This window comes from Marmota monax, unplaced genomic scaffold (genome assembly GCF_021218885.2).
Source record: "Marmota monax isolate L192 unplaced genomic scaffold, Marmota_monax_Labrador192_F-V1.1 WCK01_AAM20220418_F8-fsc00647, whole genome shotgun sequence".
In the NCBI taxonomy this organism is placed as follows: Eukaryota; Metazoa; Chordata; class Mammalia; order Rodentia; family Sciuridae; genus Marmota; species Marmota monax.
The window spans coordinates 165,706-184,986 of NW_026695061.1; the positions used below are offsets into that span (position 1 = coordinate 165,706).

The 19,281-nt window shown below is 52.8% G+C and overlaps 1 protein-coding gene and 1 long non-coding RNA gene across 4 annotated transcripts in view; one reads left to right on the forward strand and one right to left on the reverse strand.

Moving 5' to 3' along the window:
- The first annotated feature begins 200 nt into the window (after positions 1-200).
- Positions 201-19,281, forward strand: part of LOC124081584 (doublesex- and mab-3-related transcription factor C1-like) — a 37,850-nt gene continuing 18,769 nt past the window's right edge. For both annotated transcript variants that reach the window (XM_046427808.1, XM_058573731.1), the window contains exon 1: positions 201-461. The gene's annotated coding sequence lies outside the window, so the exon portion shown is untranslated. The remainder of the gene's footprint in view (positions 462-19,281) is intronic.
- On the reverse strand, positions 5,480-10,072 carry LOC124081585 (uncharacterized). 2 transcript variants are annotated; one of them, XR_006848085.2, is made up of 4 exons: positions 9,596-10,072; positions 8,902-8,995; positions 8,213-8,494; positions 5,480-5,588 (listed from the first exon to the last, which is right to left on the reverse strand). It is a non-coding gene; the product is annotated as an uncharacterized LOC124081585 (long non-coding RNA). The 2 variants fall into 2 exon arrangements; XR_009225255.1 differs by lacking the exon at positions 5,480-5,588 and having other exon boundaries at positions 5,957-8,494; positions 9,596-10,071.

The window sequence follows — 19,281 nt, forward strand, 5'->3', positions numbered from 1 at the left end:
TCCAGAAGGATCCGACTCTTCCCAGTAACCGTGACCAGTTCCTGGGGGTTTCCCCTGGGCCTGGCCCTGAGGCTTGTGGCCCCCCGCAAGCCTCCCAGCAGCCAGCCCAGCTCTGGCAGCAGCGCCCCCGCATCCCTCTGGCCCCAGCCTGCAGTACCGTCCCCTATCGGCAGGGGCACTGCGGGGCGGCGGCCGCGCGTTCCCACAGCTCCGGGAAGACCCGGGCAGAGGAGGCTTAGCCCCCTCCCCTCCCCGCCGCCTGGTCCTCGGGGTCTGAGGGCGGCGGCCTCCGTCCGACTCCAGACCCTGGGGCTCCGGGTCTTCTCGGCGGCGGCCGCAGCATCTGCGGCGACGTCACAGCCCTCGCGGCCTCACACACAGCGCTCCGGCCGGCCGCCGAATGCCCGTGGACGCGCATCTCTTCCCAGAGTTCCTGCTTCCTGGGCCAGCCAAAGCCGCAGGTGAGAACGTCCGCGGTAGAGGTGACACCCAGGGCCTGCGGGTCTCAGAGGCCCCCTGGCCTCCTCCTCCTCCTCTCCTCCTTGCCCAAGAGATCCCCACGGGGGCGCCTGCCGCGGGGCCGCTAAGTGCTCTGCTCCCCGCAGCCCCGAGAGCACTTCTTCGGAGGCACATAGCCCCCGCCCAGGTGCTTCTGCAAGTTGCTTTTGTGGACCCCAGCAACCCCTAGGGCCCCCAGCGCCGAGTACCCCGCGGGCCCCAACATCCCTGATGCGCATGCCCAGAGACCCCGGGAGCTAGAAAGTAGCTGAGCTGCTGGTGCAGTACCTGCTGGTTAAGAACGCGAAGACGGTGCTGATCAAAAGGGCAGACATGCTGAAGTATGTCATCCAGAGGTACAGGAGCTTCTTCCCCGAGATTGTCGATTTTCAAGAGAGCCTCTGACCTCCCCGAGTTAGTCTTTGGGTCCTAGGTGAAGGAACTTGATGCGACAGAGCACTCCTATGTCCTGATCAGAAAAACCGATGTGGCCCTGCTTTGGGGCCTGACAGGCGACCAGGGCCCGCCACAGACTGGGCTTCCGATGATTACCCTGGACTCGATCTTCATGCAGGCCAGAAACAGTGTCCCTGAGGAGGTGTTCTGGGAGGTGTTGAGGGTGTTGCAGGTATATCCGCCTAAAAAGCATTTCATCTGTGGGGAGCCGTCGCCAAAGCTCGTCACCAAAGCGTGTGTGCAACACGAGTACGTGGTGCGCCAGTAGGTGTGCAACAGCAGGCCCCTGTGCTCGGTGTGCTTGTGGGGCTCTCAAAGGAAGCAAGACAGATGGAAATCCCGGAGTTTGTGGCCAAGGTGAATGACACCTACCCCAGATCCTTCCCGTGGCAGTAAATGAGGCATTGAAAGAAGAGGAGGAGATACCTGGTGCCTGAGACACAGCTGCTGTTGGTGATGTGACAAGTGCCAGTGTTAGCGCCAGTTCCAGATCCAGGGCCTATGCCATGGCTGAAGCAAGCAAGCATCAGCACCAGTACCCATGCAAGCAAATGCCAGTGCCAGGGCTAGAGCCATGGTGGGAGAAATGATCAGTACCGGGGACAGTGCCAGGAAAGGTCCCCATCTCGGGCTAGCATCAGGGGCTTCTGCTGCCAGCAGGGGAGGCTGAGGCCGAGTCTTCACTTTGTTTTCTTGTGGGTAGAAAAAGAGGCCCTGGAGCAGAGAAAGAGCCAGGCTCTGACCTGTGAAGAGTCCAGGGGTAGAGTGGGCTTAGGGAGAACAAACTGCCCATGACAGTCGTGTTCCAGTGCTATTTGTGGTTCTTGGTGACTGAGCTTTCAGTTTGCACATTTCAAAGTTCTGCTTGCTTTAGCCCCCCACCCCCCTGCCCCCTTTTCTAGAGACAAATATCGGATAGACACGGATTGGTTTCAGGTTAAATGATACAGGCTGGGGATGTAGCTCCATGGTGAAGCACTTTGCTGGCATGTGCCAGGCCCTGGGTACCTTCCCCACCCCCACCCCCACCCCACCCCCACTGCAAAAGCTAAAACACCAAGAAAGGACGGCATCATTAGACCTCAGTTGAAATGAAAGTCAGACATAACCAATCTTTCAAAATCCTTGGTTTTCTGGACATTCCATCGAGCATTTAAGTTGAGCATCTGGGTTCCAATGTTTTCCTCTTCTTCGTTTCCGTTTTAGGAGAGATGTGCTGTTGTGTGAAAGACAGTGGGAGACTATAATCATTGTATGTCTGGAACATATTAGAGGATTGGAATAAGTCATAGTTTGAAAGTTGGAAGGACTTGACAGTGCAATGATTCCCCGTCCAAATATAAAGATAAAATAAAGAGCTGGTCAGCGTCTGACGTCCCCAAAACAATGGATATTTACTTGTATCTGCACAGTTTTCTGGAATGTAGGGGGAAATAAAAATTTCATGAATGAGACACCTTGCTCATGGACTCCTTTATTCAACGTACACTTACTGACCGCCTATGATAGGTGAGGCACTTTGCTGGGCACCCGAGATACAAGAATTCACCGGTCTCGTCCTGTGGCCCCCATCTGAGAGTCTAGATGGGGCTGTCATGGAAGTGAAGCAGCCAGATGTGGCAGTTTGGTGTGTTAAATGCTGGGATGAGGTGGCGAGGGAGCCTAGAGGAGAGACATTTAACTCCGGGAGGTGGGCACTGGGAGCCAGGAGGCTTCCTTGTCATGAGGTGCCTGCCGTGTGAGATCTGAAACACTTAAAGAGTAGTAAGTACAAAGTCCCTGAGGCCGGGTAAGGCAGGCACCGGGAGGATTCCATGTTCTTCAGTGGGAGTGGAAGGTTAGAACTTGTGGAAACCTGAGAGACATGCTCTGGGGAGTGAGGACATGTGCGGGAGCCGGGAGCCTCAGTTGGTGGACATTAGGGCCGAGGAAAGAACTCGGAGTGGAAAAAGACTTGTTGGAAAGCAGCTGCTTTTGGCTCTGAGATGAGCCGCCGGGAGAAGACTCCAGCTGCAGCAGGTCTGAAAGCTGTCCTGGACTCCGGTCCCTGTGTAGGTTGGACACTGCACATACCAAGTGCTTTTGATTTCTCATCTCTAGGGAGTGACAGGTGAGGGGTGAGGGTCCACTTATGAGAGCTGTTTCCCAGAAACTGCTGAACTTAGACATTCTCCCCTCTATTTAGGAAGAGCATAATGAAGGTGCTGGCATGATTACAGCTATGTTTCTAAAACACCAAAGGCCTGGGTGTGTGGTTGCAATAAGCGATCCCATTGATGTCCCAAGAAAACTGTTGGGAGGGGCAAGGGAAGATTCTGCACTAGCCTAGGCAGGAAGAGCCCTGAGGGCCAGACCCAGGAACTTAAACCCCATTTGGTTAGCCCTGGATGCCACAGAGGGCTTTTGAGCGGGGGGGTGGGGGTGGGGGGGGGATGTGATGAAAGCACGAGCCTGCCAAGCTCACAGTGGCCAGCATAGCATGGTGTGTCAAGGATGGGTGTTTTCCATGCCTTAGAACGGCCCCTGGTGGTACAGCGATCCTACTCTTTGGCCTTGTGTTATCTTTGTTCCTTGAGGTGGATGTGCACATTCTACAAACCCCCTTGTAGGCCTTGGGAAGCCGTTTGCCTGATTGATACGCAGGGCTTAGGATCTGGCACCGGTAACTTCAGGGTCTCCTCTAGGACACAGGGAGTCAAGAGGACGCTGCGCTGTCACCCCTCGCTTGCTTTCTTCTGCTGACATCAAGGACAGGCTGGTGGGGGCGGGGTGTTTTAATATGGGAGCATGCAGTCAGAGGGGAACGGGAGCAGTATTTTGGGGGGGGGCTGTGCCTTCCTTTGGGGTGTGGCCAGTTGGAGTTGATTATGTGTGCATCCATTTAAGGCCTTTTCTCAGGATCCCAAGGCACCTACTCCCCATTTGCAGCCCAGAGCCACTGTCAGACACAAGGTCAGGGTATGTTTGGCCAGAGGGGGAGAGAGAATATTTTTGTTCAGTCTTACATTGAATTCCCCTCAAAGTCATTACAAAACATTTGTGGAAATGCAGTATCTTCAGGCCACAGTCTCCTAACAGGTACCTAATCCAAGCATTGCTGTGCCATGACAAGGACCAAGTGCGTGGGCCCAACCACGTGGGTCGTTCCTAAGCTCCTCCTCCCCTTCCCCAAATGCCATCCTCATCCCAGTGAGAGGAATGTCCTTCTGGGGAGGGGTGGGAGAGAAAATGATGCAAACACCAGCAATTATTTCTAGATTTATTTCACCTTGATGGGAGGGAAACATGAGGAAGCCCGAGCATGTGTCAGCAGGGAGGAGGGTCAGGCAGCTGGGGGAGAGGCTCCTCCAGAGTGTGGCTCTCCCTGGGGGAGGTGGAGACAATGAAGCTGCTGGTCTTGCAAGGCTGAGGGAGCCCCAAAAGACCCAACTCCCCATTCATTAAGAAAACAGGAGAAAGTGATCTGATGGGGCCTCTGTGACATCCACTCACCCATTCCTGTGTCCCCAGGCCCACCATCACTCCACCAGCCTAGCGATTCTTGGAGTCACGGTTCCCAACATGGCCTCAAACACTTTGCCAGATTCAAAGATAAGAATGCTCCAATTTCCCTTATAGATTTGCTCAGAGGATAATAGGCTACAGTACACATGGAGGCCCCCTCAGGAAGACTAACATGTCTCATTCTATGAAAAAGAACAGTCTGCTCACAGAAAAGGACCTCTGTTGGAGGGGCTCTGTCTTGAGGGGCAGGGGTGCTTGGGAGCTGTTTAGAATCACAGGACTCTGACGCCTTTTCTCAGGATCCACAGATTTTTTCCAACACCTTTCACTACCTCTCCCATATATAAGCGCTACCCAGGTTTTCTGGGATGTGAAGCTGGTGTGTACTGCAGGGGGAAGAGACTTCTTGTTCTCTCCTCATTCCTGCATGCAAGTGCCCCCTGGGGGTCAGAGCTGCCAGCTGTGGGAAATTCACTGCTGATTGGCCTCCATCCATTGCAACCAGGACCCAAGGAGGCGCACGCAGCACTGCCTCAAGGAGGAGGGTGGACAGCCCCATAGGGCCGAGGAAGATGCTCACTACCTCCCCCCACGACCCACCCCCACGGGAGCCAACACCCGCAATGCACCCGAGGCTGGCATCAATGTTGAAAGCGACGGAGCAAATACCACGAAGCAAAACCAGTCAGGAGTGCCAGCGTTTATTTCAGGCCTCGTGACCAAAGAAGGTGGAGAGCAGGGGCGGGGGCGAGCAGAGGGGGCTGGATCACCATTCACAGCTCTGTTTCTGCAGTTCTGTGTTCTCAGTTTTCCAGTGTCCGGTAGCCTCTCCTAGGAAGGAAAGCAGAGTGATATGTGGCCCCTTCAGAACTCAGGCCTGCCTTGGAGTTGTCATGTGGGAGAGGAGAAGAGATAGCCGGGCTTGATGCTGAGCAGCCAGCAGCAGGGGCTGGCTCTGAGCTCTTTCACCTGAAAGATTTGGTCACAAAAGCCAGCAGTCTGTGGAACCATCTCTTCCAAGACCCATGTGCATGAGCATGATCTCTGGGCCAGCCTGGGTCATCGGATGGGTTCTCCACGGTGTCCGACAGGACTGGTTTGCCAGAGCCTTTTCGTGGAAATTTCACGGTCTGCAAATATAGACCCACAGCCTCATCCCAAACGTCCCTGCCATCACTGGCACCTGTTACCTCCTTTAGCAACAACAATGTGCTGTCCTGACCCTGTTCTACGTGTGGGGCACACAGCAGTGATCTACACCACCCCACGCCCAGCCCCTCAGAGGTACTCTGCACGTTGGAGGGAAATCAGACTCACCAGGTCAGCAGGTGGGAGAAAAGGAGTGAAGATCATGCTTCCAGGTGTGCGCGAAGTGCCTGGAGGGACCAACCCTTGGAGAGACCTGCTAAGCTCCTCTCTTGGTTGGGCGCAAAGAGAACAAAGACCCGTCCCTTCCTTGACCCCCAGCCCCTCTGCCTCTGCCCCACTGTTCCTCCCTTCTGCTTCCCAGTACACTCTGCTAAGCACTGGATACATTTCTCACATGTGACGTTCCCCGTATTCCTGGATCCCTTACTCCCACCCCTCCAATCTGTCTTTGCTTCCTTTGCTTATCTCCCCTGGCCTCCCCAGCAGGCCATCCCAAGCCAGGTTTCTGCTGGTTGAGAAGAAAAGCACAGAGGGGCCCCACTGTGAGAACAGGGTGTGCAGACACCTAGGGGTAGTTCACCATGTGTGACCATGTCCCTTTGCCCCTGTGTGGTGGCCATCCACTGTCCCAGTTTGTCTGAGACCACCCCAGTTTTCTCACTGCCAGTCCTATGTCCTGGAAGATCCTTCAGTACCAGGCAAACTGGGTGTTCTTTGTCACCTGACTTCATGAAGCACTATTGTCCTTTAACTCTACGTAGCTTTCCACACATTTCACAGCCAAGCCTTATGGATGACGTGGGTGTTTCTCATGTACAAAATGAGTCATTTGTGAGTAATGGACGGGTTTCCCTTCAAAGGGCAGAGGCAACTGCAGGGAGACTTATTTGACCCCTGAATACATATCAACTGCAAACCTGAGGAAACCTCAGCCATCACTTCTGTTCAGGGTGTGTCACACCAGCATTCTAGACAGACCCAGAGTACTAGAGATAGGATTGGGGAAAGAGCTGGGAAGCATATCACCAAGACCCCCGACACTGCAGATGGGATTTCACATGCAGAACCCCTGCCCATCAGACGGGTGGCCACTGGCTTTAAAAGGAGACCATTAACAGCATTAGAGCTGCTGACCAAGCCATCACGTGTATAGGATGGCCTAGAGAGGAGGGTGCCAGCGGTCCCAGACAGCTCTGTCCTTCATGGGGTCTTGTACAAGTCAGACGCACAAGAGCCCTGAGCTGTCCAGTACGTGAGTACCTGATTTACACACAACTTTTTACCAAAACCTTGTGAGTCTCTGGGCAAGTTGTGCCAGATACTCAGAAACTCCTCCCCAAAGTGAAAAGGTCTCCTGCCCTGTCCTCCACATCTCCCTTCCCGTGACTCCACTCCAACGAGGCTTGTTCCTACTGCACTCCATGGAAAAAGAGGAGTGTGTGGAACATGAACCAGTGAACAAGTGAAAGCGATGGTTCTTGTTTGGCTTGCAGCTAGCTACATTGTGTGGGTTGGGTTTAAGTCCTAAACTGCAGGCTTGGTGTAAATTGCCAACTTAAAAGATAATGGATAGAAACGAAGACCCAAATCACTACACTGTCATTTCTCTGCACACGTTTAATCCTCACGTGAGGAAACTTGACTGGTAAGTGAGGAGTTTCTTCCTAGTTCCTGGTCAGACCCCTAAACTCCCAGGGAGAAAGGCCAGATTCTATCTAAGACCCCCAAACTCCAGGTTTCCTTTTGTGCACTTGTCAACATACTGACTAACCACCAGGTGGCAGAAGAAGAACAGGATACTTTGTGCACTCCCCCCAGCACCCCAGAGCCTCTGAGCCCCTTATGCTGGAGATTCTGAGTGAGCTTTCTCAGGGCCCAATCAATCAGTTCTGGGGATCCATTCCCATATCTTGTCCTCTCAGAGGCTCTAGGTTGTACCCATGGTCAGGTCCAGGGATTCTGATGTCATTGGTGATGCTAAAAACAGTGGCAGTTCATGGGCGGGGTACCCACTCCCCCACTTCATTGGTAACACTGGGAGTGGTAGTTGGCTGCTTTAGGTTAGGATGAGGGGCCGGATATATCTTTCAGTATCTGAAGGTAGTGACATCTGTGATCTGGATGGCCGGGGAGCAGGGTCACTAGAAAGTCAAATCAGCAGCAAAATATTTACTACTTGCTATGCACTGAATTGTACTTCCCTCCACTCCAATTCATGTGATGAAGTCCTCACTCCCATTGTGACTGCATTTGGAGCCAGAGCCTTTAAGGCCGAGTAAGGTTCAGTGAGGCCATGAAGGGTGGGACCCTGATGTGATAGGACTAATATCCTTCTACAGAGAGACCCTAGTGAACTTACTGTCTGTCTGTGCACACACACGCACACACACACACCCCCCTCACACACACACACACACGCACACACATCATGGAAAGGTCACAGGAGGACTTAGTGAGGAGGAGGCCAAACATGAGACCAAGCTGCAAAAGTCCTTGACCTTGGAGTCCCCAGCCTACAGAACCTTGTGAAAATAAATTTCTGTTGTTGCAGTCACCCAGTTTGTAGTGTTTTGTTGTGGCAGCCAGAGCAGACTATTACACCCACCTTGGGATTTTGCTGAGCAATGAGTCTGGGGCTGCTACTGGTGGTCAGGCTGCACACTCCCCCAGAACCCAATGTGGGGTGAGGCTGACAGCCCTGCCCAGCCTCTGTGGATTTCCTTTTCTTCCTGAGTGTCCTGGAGAAAATAAGCTGCCTCTGGGCACCTGCCTTGAATGGACCCGGAGGGTGTGGGTGGGATGGAGCTTCCTTAAGGAGACTCCTGTGCTGTGGGTGGGATTCACCTCAAGAAGTGCTCTCCACGACAGCTCCCAACTTCATAAGGTGCTGAAATGCAAAGAGTATAGGGATGAAAATTGGAAACCTTCATTTGGAGGGCATGTTCCAGGGAGAAGGGCCCAGCTGTATCCCGCCAGCCCTGGGATTCCACAGGGTGAACTGCAGGTAATTATCTACGGGGAAGCACTAGGTACGCGGGAGGGTCTCAATAAAATTCTGTGGGCTTGCAAGCAGTTTCTCAGAAACTCTTCCAAGTGGGTTGTGATTCTTATTATTGACAATAGTAACAGATCCCTTTTTCAGAACACCTGCTGGTTACAGATCTGCCACAGTTTTAAATATTGTCTTGCTTACACAAAATAACCCCTGCACACAATCTCCCCGAACCCCACTAAAGAACACAGATAAAACGGTGGTGTCCCTCTTCCATCCCACTCCATCACCAGTCTCCTCACCTTCAGCCTGGTGTGTTTCCTCAAGTATTCTCCAGTCGTGTGTTCACATACACCCGAATACCCCTGTGGAAATGCCTGGCTCTGTTTCACGGGGCTGTAAAACACACTGGATCACGCCACATGTAGTGCGGCAACTTGGATTTTGCATTTGGCAGGAAGTCCGGGTGAACTTGTCCTGTGCGTTCCTGGAGAACTGTCCCATCACTTTTACCTTCTACCTAGCATTCTCCAGAATGTGCCAACGTTACCCTCTAGGGGTGCTGGGTTCACTGTCTGCATTCAGCAAAGAACTGAAGGGCGGGACACAGAGATAGCAAGCAAGCAGCAGGTTTACTGCAAAAGCCACAGAGAAAGACTTCTCTGAAGAAAAGGGGCCCCAGAGCCAGGAATCCGTGGTGGTGGTGGGGGGGGGGGGCTCTGCTTGTATTTTGTGTTCTTTGGCATTCCCTTCTTTCCTTTTCTCCTCCCTGTCCACACTCTCCTCACTAGTATTGATGGGAGCCCCCTCCGTCCACCTGTCTGTTTTACTTTTTCTGCTGGATCCCCCCTTAAGAGCGTGAGTGTGACGTGTCTGTCTCACTGTGTCCCCTGCTTGTGTGCACAAGCCCTTCTCGTCAACCAGCAAATTGACTTCATTAGAAGACCCTCGCCACGTTCCTTTGTTCTGGCCCTGCCCCCTCACTCGCCATCTTACCTTGGCTGCCCAAGCCCTTCTGGGTCTCCCTGACATGATTCTTTATTTCCACACGTAAGGACCTTTGTGCAGGTTTATTTGTTTTCCTTTACAATTTCAACGTTTTCAAGTGTTCCTTCAGTGTCCTTGTTGCCAGGAGCTGTGTTTCCTTAGAAAAGGTACCCGGAAGTGGAATTTGGGGTCCAAGGCACACATGCCGTCAAACACTGAGTAACCACCTATGGGTGGGTCTCCAAGGAGGTGGCACCAATCCACAGTCCCAGGAGCAGCATAGGATCCTATTGGTTGTCCCCCACCGCGGCTCCTGATGTGTTTGGTGCCCTCAACTTTTGCCAACCTGATGATTGAAATATGAGAGGTGCTGTGTAAATGACTCCTTTCCGGAGGCAGTGGAGGCCCAAGGCTGGTCATTCCCGAGAGCCTGACCTCAGAGATGGTCTGCAGGCCTGTGTTGGGGAGAGGCCAAGAAAGGCGCAAGTTCACTGAGAGTGACAGGAGAAGATTAGTGGCCATGAGAGGGCTCAGACGCTGCACTCTGCAGCCCTGCGGATTCCAGTGGAGCCGGGGAGTGTTCCAGAGCAGTCAGTGCCTGGAGGAGTGAGGAATGAAGCTAGACTGGCAAAGGGGGAGGATGAAGAGCCTTGGGAGCGCGAGACCAGGCAAGTGTGGGGACTTTGCAACTGCAAATAAGCAGACGCCAGTTTCTGTTCTGTGCATTGGCAGAAGTAAAGCTTGGCTCCCAGGAGGCAGCCAGGGATAGAAAGCTGTGTCCCACAGATACTCTGAGCTCTGCTGTCCTGGTTCTCTAGAGGGAGGGAGCTCCTTGGGGAGCTAGATGTGTTCCAATGTCCAGGTCTCAAGGATCTTCCCAGGTGTGCACAGGACCGTCTGGAGCTTATGAAGTCTGTCCAGGAAGTTAAGGTACTGATACTGTCCCCAAGGCTCTGGGCCTTGGGACACTGGGCAGCCCGCCAATTTTGCAGCTCTGGGCTGTGAAAGGAGATACCTTTGGGCAGAAAGACAGGACATTAATGTCAAGCAGGCACTTTGGGGATGGAGCAGGGAGTGGGGCAGGATATGGCCCTAAGGGCAGCAGTGCCCTCAGGGGAATTTTCACTAGGCTGCAGGCTGGGCATCATGTACCTGTGCCTTGAGGCATGAGATCAGTGAATGTGCAGAAAATTATAATTTGGAGATCACTCAGTCAAAGCTTTCATTATGTAGATGGCAAAAGGCAAGCTCAGAAAGGTATGCCACCTTCCTCAAGGTCACAAGGAAGACATGCACCACTCTGGTAAGACAGTCCAGTAGGACACTGAGACTAGGACTGGGATTGACAGCTGAAGCGTGTCTTGTGCTGGAGCTGAAAGGGGCCCGAGCAAACACTTCATCATGGCAAAGAGAGCCTGAGCACTGTCGTGGCAGCCAGGGCCCACACCCACAGCAGCCAAGTTCCACTCAGGTCATTGTGCATGAGGCTGTGTCCTTGTGTATTCAGCCTCTGCTGTGTGGGGAATGAGGGGTTCTGGGACTGTCCTGAGTGTGTGCGTGTGCGTGCGTGCGTGCGTGTCTGTGTGTGTGTGTGTCTGTCTGTCTGTCTGTCATAGAGGAGTCACCTCCTCATCACCTCACCCTGCCCCATTAAATCTCTTGTCACTTGAGGTTGTATTGCTGTGTGCCAAGTCGTGCCACCCCTTGCCCATCTCCTTGGTTGCAGGGTGGTGCCCATCTAATTGTTTGCAGGGTGGTGACATCAAGTCAAGGGGCCTACCCCCTAGCACTGTCCTGAAGGGACAGAGGGATCAAGCTGGCCTTATCACTTTGTTCCTTGCGCCTTGACTTCTTAAGCAACACTGGCAGAATTTTCCATCTCTGTGTCCCTTGCAGTGTCGGGCCCTTTGTCCTACCTGCATTTGGCCATCCCAGATTCACTTCTGGAATGCAGAAAAGCCTCCAGGGTGGCTGCTCGGGCTATGACTCTGGAAATATCCAGCTTCTGCTGGTGGGAGTGTGTGGGCTCCAAGGAGGGGACATGAAAGGATTCTGCTCACCCTTGGCCCAGATCAGAGAGTCCAGGTGCAACACAAGCTTAGTGGACACATGCTTGTTGACTCACCTTCCCAACAAATATTTGGTATGTGAAGACTTGTGTCAGGGACCGGTTGTTCCAGGATGAACAATGCAGAGCTCCTGCCCCAGAGACCAGTCTGAGTGGGGGCGGCCATGACAATGAACTCATCAGAATGGACAAAGCTATGATGGAGAAGAGTACACGGTATGTGTGTGCACGGCAGAGGGAAGGGCATGTGCCCAAGGGCTGGGGTGAGACCCAAAGGACAAGGGAAAGGCAGAGTCAGGAAATGGTGACTCCAGAGAAGGGTCATAAATGCAAAGGCCCTGTGGCAGGGCAGGATTGGAAGTTCTTTGGGGAGAATGAGGGCAAGGTTTAAGCATGTCTGGAGCTGTGGGAGAGGAGGAGTCAAGATGTTCTGATGGAAGGGGTGAGTTAGGAGACAGGGAGAAGCTCTTACAGAATGATCTTCTCCTGAGGATGGGGTTCATGAATATGGAAGTCTCCAGGGTAACTTGCCCCAGGCTCCTGCCCCTGTGCATACATGGGTCCATCTAAGTTCACCTTCTCCAGAGAGGCTGGAGTGACGCCCACCTGAGCAGTGCCCCAGAAGGCAATGCCCCTATAGCATCCTCTGTGCCTGGGGCGGTGGGGTGGGGTGGGGTGGGCTGGGAGGCGGGGCGAGGCTGGAGACCTTGCATGACGAGGACACTGACAGGGCTTTATCTGGAAGAGAGCCAGGGAAGGGCAGGCTTTCCAGCATTCGTGAAATGAAGGACAAGAGGGAGAATTATGGACCACAAGACTTTGGAATCAGGCACCGGAGAAGGAGAAAGAGGAGGTGAAAGAGGGAGTGTGGACAGAGGGAGGCTGGGAGGAAGGGAGGAAGAGAGGCCAGAGGGAAGGGGAAAGAGGGAGGGAGAAATGTGTATCTGGTGTCTGCAGAAACGATATGGCCACAGACCCCAACCCGATGGGGCTGCCTCCCTCACACCAGAAATCTTTCGACAAGTATGCACTGTGATATGCCTCCCTTCCTGGAGAACAAATGCTTTGGTGCCACTCGCTAAAATACATTTTGCCTGCACTAGAAGCCTCCTGAGTGCCTGGGGATTTTCCAAGAGAGGGTGCATTGTCCCGGATCAACAGCATTAAAAGTCATGGCTGCTATTTACTAAGGGCCTAGAGTGTGCCAGAAACTGTCACAAGAGGTACATAAACGGGTGCTTAATTTAAGTCTGTCTTGATTGTGGAGTGCCCATCAAACTTTGCAGAAGCGCTGTCTGAGTCCAAAGGCTTCAGGTGCTTTGTTCAAGGTCAAAGGGATGATTAGCAACAAAGCTGGGACTTGTCCCTGAGTCTGACCAAAAGCTAGGCACACCCTGTTCCAAATGGCACCCAATCACACCAGCTAGTCTGAGCGGGGCCTTCCATCTCTGGCACAGTCTGCAGGCCCCAGGTATTCCCGCTGCCTTACTTGCTACTGACCGATGCATAACAAATCATCCCCGAAACAGCAGCATGAAACAATAGACAGGTTATCCCTCAGAGTTTTCTGGACTAGGGATCCAGGCACGGCTTAACCGTGGCCCTTGTTTCCCAGTCACTTGTAAGAGTGCCATCAAGGTGTTGGCACACGGAGAGCGGTCTCTTCTGTAGGCCTGGATGAGGAAGGATTCTTGTGCGTCTTGGCAGTTTCTAATGGGCTTTAAGTAGGATGAGTGCCTTGGTTCCTCTCTGGCTGGTGGACAGAGACTGCCATCGGCTCCCTGCCAGCGGGTCTTCTCCATCAGGCAAGCACACAGGAAGAGCCCGAGAGAGAATGAAGGCCCAGAAGAGGGAAGGCACATTCTTGTTATAGCCTAACCTCAGACAGAGAGGGCATACCATCGCCCTTGCCAAAGTTGGCTGGATAGAAGCCCACCACAAGTGCGTTTCACAGGGCCGTGAGTGCCAGGAGGTGAGGATCATAGGGAGCATTGCATGACTATGACTCCCATTCCCACTTGGAATACAGGGGCTACAGTGAGCCTTTCAGGTACGGAGCAGCTTGACAGAGCAAATGGTTGCTGGGCCACTTTGCAGGGTGCTGTGTGTTCAGATGATCCCAACCCCCACCTCCGGTAGGACCATTGGATGGGCCTCCCCAGGACTCAGTTCTGCTTGGTCCTGCCTTGCTCCCCATCTGCACTAGCCATGCCTGGTCACAGAGTCCATAGGGAGTGATAGCCCCTGAGAAAGACCAGCACCCTGTGTCAGTGGATACCTCCCCTAACTCGGGCAGGGCTGGATCCCCAGATGTTGCTCCTGACCCTTCCTGGTAATACACAGAGGGAGAGCTTGGCTCCCCTTGTGAGAGCGGATCTGTCTCAGGAGGAAAACATGTAGGCATGAGAGGGCTGGGTCCTGGGCTATCTGTAAAAGCTGCTGAGATGTGCTTGCTTCTGAGCTCTGGGTTGGGATTCTGGGAAGACATTGTCACTGGAAGCTTCAGGGGAATATGTTTAAAAAATTTTTTTAAATGTGGTTTTGAGTTGTAGATGGACACACTGCCTTTAACGTATTTGTTTTTATGTGGTGCTGAGGATTGAACCGATGCCTCACATGTGGGTGCAAGCAAGTGCTTTACCGCTGAGCCACAACCCCAGCCCTCAGGGGAGCTTTTCTAAGGCAGCTGGGAAGCACCCCGCCAGAGGGGGAGTTGCTCTGAATCTGCACAGAACCTTGGGAGTATTCAGACACCCTGGCTGGGGGACCTCCAGTAAGGAGGAGAGGAGCAAGTACAGATTAGGGATGCTTCCTGTGTCTCCATAACACTTCACTGAAAATTACAGGGAGATCCGAAGCACGTCTGTAGTAAAGTGTTATTTAAAAGGGGTGGAGTCTGCTATGATTCTCTTTGTTTTGCTGTGGATTTCAAATATTACAGTAGAAAAATCCTGTCAAACTGGAAGACAGAAGAGAAAGTGGGTTGTAAGTGCCACTGCCCCCTGCCCATTTCCCGCCTTTCCCCAGTGCGTCTCCCAGCCAAAATGCACCAAGCCTAGGGGCAGGCTGGACTTGGAGTTTCCCAGGAATGCATAGATCCATTAGGAGTGGGCCAAGAAGCCCAAGGGGTGCAATATGCCCAAGGGGGTGCAGCCTTAGCCAGTAGCATCAAGAAGTCTAGGGGAGACCTGGACTTTGCTCTGTCCCAGGAGGCAGGTTTAGCTGTTTTGATGTAATACACAACAAGGGCAACCTACAAAGGGAAGAGCCTTGGTATCCTGGTATCGTAAAATGAGATCAACAACCTGAGGTGATGGGTGATTCCGTGTGCTGGTTGGTTTCTCTCGGAGGGCAGGGTGGGGATTGTTGTGGTCAGGATATAACTTCAAGGCTCCAAAGCTTTACCTGCGGATTCTGGGACACCCTCCCTCCCTCTGACCCCGCCTCCCTGCCCCTCAACTCACAACCCTCTTCCCCAGTCCTACAGCTATGACCCAAGTTCCTCCTGCCCAACAGCCACCCTCAATGAAATGTTTGAAACCGGAGGGTTTGCCTTCCACTGAGCACAGGGCTGTCCAAACAGTGACTGAGGAAAAGCAGTACTGTTCCACTGCCCAGGGGTACCCACGCAGATGGCTAAGTACTGTGCTGGTGCTTTGCCTCCATAATAACCCTCTCCCTGCCTGCTCCACCCAAACCCACAAACCAGAAGGCACTGCAGGTGAATATTCCTGGGGAAACAGACAAGGAGTACAAAAGAGACACTGTGTTTTGTGTCTGTGTTTTTATCTCCTGCCCAGAGAATAAGATATGGGGGAAAAAGGGAACTGGGGTAGTAGAAGGGCCTTGTTCAAAGTCTGGGACTCTGTGGCTCCCATGGTCTTGGTTTCTACGTGACCAGACTCCTCCCCTAGGAAGGAAAGAAGAGTGACCAGTGTGGACTGGGTGGTGGCTCAGCGGTAGAGTGCTTGCCTAGTACATGCGAAGCCCTGGGTTCGATCCTTAGCACCACATATAAAATAATTAAAATAAAGGTATTGTGTCCAACCAGAACTAAAATAAATAAATATTTAAAAAAGAGTGACCAGTGGACCATCGGGAGCCCTGAGGATTTCAGGCTTGGCCTGGGGTTCACTTGGTGGAAAGGAATGGAAGCAGCACCTTGGGCTTGGCAGAGGGCAGTGAGCAAGGCAGAGGCTGACCCTGATTCTCCTCTGAAGGGTTCGATTCTTCTGAAGGGCAGCATGTCTGGAACCAGTTCTTTCAGTACCGAAGCAGAAGAACAGTGTCTCCGAGCCAGCCTGTGCCATTGGGAGGGTTGTCTGAGATGATGTCAATAAGTGAAGGGCCTTGTGTCTTCTTCTGAGCCACTCCTCCTCTGGGAAAACGGAGAAAATCGTTCGTGACTAGCCCTGACATTGTTTCTGTCACTCCTCAAGTGTTTGTTGAAGGCCCAGTGTGTGCACAGAGGGCTCAGATCTGGGTGTGCTGCATTCAGCAGTGACCTCCAGAGACCTGGACCCCAGGCCCACACCAGACCAGTGATCTGTCACGCTGGAGGGAAACCAGCCTCCACAAGCCCTCAAGTTGCTCTCCCCTGGTAAGGATGAAAGATTGCACTGCTCACCCTGCAAAGCTAGGGCACCACCCTGAGGGCTCCAGTGAGATGCAGCTTTCTTCACGCGGGAAGGCCAGGACTCAGCAGCGGCAGGATGCCAGAGACTTCCAGGATCCCTTAGCAGTGTGATGTGCGTGTACTATCCAAAAGGAGGTATTGTCAGAGGCCAGCAGAGCTATTCATTCCGCTGGGTAGAAAGAGGCTGTGGACCTGCCCCCTCTTGAAACTTCTGTCCCCGTGTCCCTGGCCTAGATTCCCACCACATGTACTGCAGAGGAGTACACTCTGTTCAAACAGTTGATAATACTCATGACAGCTGCAAGCACCGAGATGCCTCAGTGAGTACTGCCATTGTTTCCCTTCCTCTCCCCTTCCTCCCACGAATCCATTTAGCTCCACCCTTCCGCTCTAACGGAGATGACCAGGTGACTACTTGAACTCGATGGCCTCTCATTTTTATGTTGCTCTGCTGGTGAATATACGAGCCTCAAGCCTTAGGGAAGACTGTTTAGCACTCTGCTAATGTTGGGATTTCCTGAAATTCAAACCCAGTTACTCAGCAGTGATAACTTTCCACTCCCCAGCTCCATCCTCAGCTCCGCCAACGCAGTGAGCAGACAGGGAGGCCCTGAATGACCCCTGAAATGGCCCCTAAGTTCCTAATGAGTAGAACCCCAGCTCTGCTAAGGATCCATAGTCACAGTCCAGGTTTCTCTTCCATGTGTGAGTGGAAGGCAAGGTGGGCACTAGAAGGAAGCAAAGCTGTAGATGTCTGTGTCTCACAGAGACCCTGAGGCCCTTAGCTGTCATTCTTGCATCAGGCGCCTCCCCAGGGCACAGACTCAGCTCCTGGGAACTCTCCGAGGTCCTGACCTTGAGGACACCCCCTGGCATGAACAGCACTGGAAATAAGCTTTCTAGAACCCAGAAAGGGTTCCGATGCAAGAGCGACCACCCTGCTTCTGATTCTGATCAGTAGCAGACAGGAGAGAGCATCTGGAGGTGCACAGTAAGCTAAAGGTTTTCAGGGCAATTAATCCCTGCTCAGTTGCAGTGTGTACGATCTGCACCAATTTGCAATACCAACAGCAGAACTTCAGTATGTGATGCCCATAAGGTGCCATTAAAATCTTTAAGGGCTGCCAATTCATACTTGAAAAATGCAGTCAGTTTGATCATTGCTGCGCTTGCATTATGATATGTGCTGTGGCGCTCCTACTTCTTGTGCACTGGCCAGTTGCTTGTCTACAAATGTCGTGCTCCCATTCTTTACTAACTTGCTTGCTGTCTGTTTGTTCTTATCTGTGTGTTTCTTGAGTCATCTCTCAGAGGCCTTGCTACATTGCAAGTATGACTCTTTAGTCTGAAACAATTGAAGAACGTGACTGTTCCCTGTCTCTCTCTTCTCTTTGCAATTGGGGTCCTGTATCTTCTTGTGTGGACACTCCATTCCTTGGGACACCTGGCTTCTTTCAGTACTCACCAAACCACGTGAGGTCGTTTGATTCACCCTTGTTTTCAAATGTGGAAATCAGGGCTGCGAGACCGTGAAGACACCATATGTAGAGCCACTGACCACACTGAAATTAACAGCTTTGCCAGTCCTCTGTGGGCTCCCACCCTGGCTACCCTCCAGGCACATAGGAATAGGGTATGCGACTTAAAATGCGGCTGCCTGCCTGAACCTGGCTTGCATGTCATTTGTGCCTAAAGGGCCTGGCCCTCTGAGCAAGAAAAGGACAGTGAGTTCACACAGAAGACCATGGTCAAACTTTTGTCACTCTCTAGGCTTTGTGAGGGGGCTGCATGAAACAGGCAGAAGGATTTTCAATGTTCCCCTGTCTACTAGGCTATTTAATACAAAACGCACATCCCATATGTTGGTGCATTGGCCTAGAGATTCCTGATGCTGCAAATTCTAACAAAACCACCTCCTTTTTGTAAGGTTAAAGGGTCAAAAAGATCTGCAGATTCTTCCAACACCTGTCTGTGCACCTTCCATGTATAAGCGCTGCCCAGGTTTTCTGGGATGTGAAGCTGGTGTGCACTGCAGGGGGAAGAGACCTGTTGTTCTCTCCTCATTCCTGCATGCAAGTGCCCCCTGGGGGTCAGAGCTGCCAGCTGTGGGAAATTCACTGCTGATTGGCCTCCATCCATTGCAACCAGGACCCAAGGAGGAGCACACAGCACTGCCTCAAGGAGGAGGGTGGACAGCCTCATAGGGTGGAGGAAGATGCTCACTACTCCCCCATGCCCCACCCCCACGGGAGCCAACACCCCCAGTGCACCCGAGGCTGGCATCAAAGTTGAAAGTGATAAAGCAAACACCACAAAGCAAAACCAGTCAGGAGTGCCAGCGTTTATTTCAGGCCTCGTGACCAAAGAAGGTGGAGAGCAGGGGCGGGGGCGAGCAGAGGGGGCTGGATCACCATTCACAGCTCTGTTTCTGCAGTTCTGTGTTCTCAGTTTTCCAGTGTCCGGTAGCCTCTCCTAGGAAGGAAAGCAGAGTGATATGTGGCCCCTTCAGAACTCAGGCCTGGGGAACTCTGGTGTCGTCTGCAGTTGACATGGTGAGAGAGGAAAAGAGACAGACAGCGAGGCTTGGCTGTGAGCCACCAGAGAGGCAGGGGCCAGGCCTGAGTTCTCATCTGAAAAACCGGGTCACAATGCCAGCATTCTGTGGAACTGCCCCACCCCCCCAACACACACGCAAGAGCAGGATCCCTGGGCCAGCCTGGGTCATTGCATGGGTTCTCCATGATATCAGACAAGATGAGTTCCCTGGAGACTTTTCGTGGGCCTTTCACCCTCTGCCACATAGTGTCCACAGCCTCATCCCACAGGTACAGCCGCCATCACTGGCATGTGTGACCTCCATTAGCAGCTATGTTGTGCTCGCTGACCCTCTTCCAGGTGCTTGGAATACAGCAGTGACCTGCACCACCTCAACAACACCTAATTTCCCATGCTGGATTGCCCTTGGAGTGCACTCCACGCACTGAGGGGAAA